The sequence below is a fragment of the Malurus melanocephalus genome, unplaced genomic scaffold, assembly GCF_030028575.1.
Source record: "Malurus melanocephalus ecotype Western Australia unplaced genomic scaffold, MMel_1.1 scaffold_947, whole genome shotgun sequence".
Lineage (NCBI taxonomy): Eukaryota > Metazoa > Chordata > Aves > Passeriformes > Maluridae > Malurus > Malurus melanocephalus.
Genome location: NW_026624179.1, coordinates 30,497 through 32,445, shown reverse-complemented (window position 1 = coordinate 32,445; position 1,949 = coordinate 30,497).

Sequence of the window (1,949 nt, the reverse complement as noted above, 5' to 3'; positions counted from 1 at the left end):
AGGGAAAAGGGGAATGTTCCAGGTGCTGCAGCCAGCTCAGCTCTTCCTCTGTTTGCTTTTCCTCAAAACCACCAGAAGCACAAGAGTTTTAATTAAAGATTTCTTTGCAAAGCCCAGAAATGCCAAACTCGTGGCCGGCCCTGCCACCTCGGTTTGTCCCATTAGCTCCAAAACCAGGATTTTCACTGAGAAAAAARCTCTTTTCCTTTCTTTTGTGGGATTTTTTTCAGGGCTTCTGCCTCGTTCTGCTGCCGGGTGAGTGAGCCAAGAGCCCCAGGCTGGAGCTCGGTGACATCAGCACAGCCGACCTGTTCTCTGCCATCCCTTAATGTTATTTTAATATCGTTTGATTGTCGGATAATTGAATTCCAGCGGGAATATTCCTGCTCCCAGGCAGCCGTTCCTTGTCCTTAAAAGCACCAAAGCCGGGCTCTGCTCAGCAGAGAGGAATTCCCACCTGGCAAAGGGCTGGACGGATGGTTCCCGCATAAATTCGGGKTTTTTAACCCTCCCGCTGCACAGARTGAGCCCTGCAGTAAAACCTGGAGTGGCTGCTGATTACAAAACACAGCAATTACCAGGGGTTTGGATCCCAGAGCAGAGATTTCACCCCCAATTTCCTGTCCCCAGCTCAGATGATGCCATGTGGCTCCATCCTGACATGGTTTCAATCATCTGGGCACCAACATTCGCAGAATTTCTCTGCCTACAGCTCCAAAGTCACGTCCAATGGACCTGATCATCTGCACGGCAGAATTCAGACCACTTTTCACAGCATTTTTATGGGAAAAAAATTAGAATTCTTATCTGTGGAAATGTCCAAGGCCAGGTTGGAGCAGCCTGGGACAGTGGAAGGTGACCCTGCCATGGCAGGGGGTGGGATGGGATAAATTTTAATTTCCCTCCCAACCCAAACCAGTCTGGGATTTTCTGAAAGAAGGAGAAAATCGGTGGCACCAAATGTTGCCCACCCAACGAGACGGTGAATTAAAAATGACTTAATTATTGAATGTAATGAATTAAAAATAATGATAATAATGAACCTGGGCAGGGAAACCTCAGTGAGGGCAGAGAACTGATAAGAACAGAGCTGGGTTCACCTCGAACCAGTTAGGGGTGATTTTGTCATAATTTTATCATTGTTTTATCATAATTTTATAGTAATTTTATTATAATTTTACCATAATTTCTATCATATTTTTTATCATTTTTATCATAATTTTAAAATGTGATTTTTATTCCATGTTCATGGCCTGCGTGAGGTGTAAACATCCACTTAGAAAATAAACGGAAATACGGAATATTTGGGCATTCCCCCTGAGGATTCTGGAATGTTCTACACACCCTAAAGCCTTGGCACCCTAAACCCTGCCCCAAATCCCATCTTCCCATGCTCAGGACTCCAAACATTGGGATTTCACTTCACCCCAGCCACCATTTCCTCACGTGGGTGTGGGGATCAGCCTTTCCCCATCCACCTAAAGCCTCCAAGYGCTTCCCATCACCGGGAAAAACCCAAATTCCTCCGTGGAGAGCGCCCCGGGGCAGGAGRGGGGGCGGTCACCCCTTTCCTGCCCCAAAGACCCGTCAGGAGCACGGTTTAAGCTCGGGTTTAATTCCCTTGGAGTGCCACAGGGTGACAAAGCTCAGACCAGACCTGCCAGGAGATGCTGAGGAGCCCAATCCATCACCCAGATCAGCACCCAGCACACCCAAACCCTTTATTCTCCCCTTTTTTTTCATCCCAAATGTTCACCCAGGCCCAGTGTCTGTAAAGCTCGATAGGTGAGAATCCTTTTTTCGTGATAATTAATGGTAATGACCCYTCTAAGCACAATCCCGGCTTCCTTTTCATGGAAAACAAAAAGAGAAGGAGAAAAGAAAAGAGGAGGCAGCCTGCCAGGGATCAGGAGCTGACAAAAGGCACGAGAATTTGGGCTGGGTTTCTT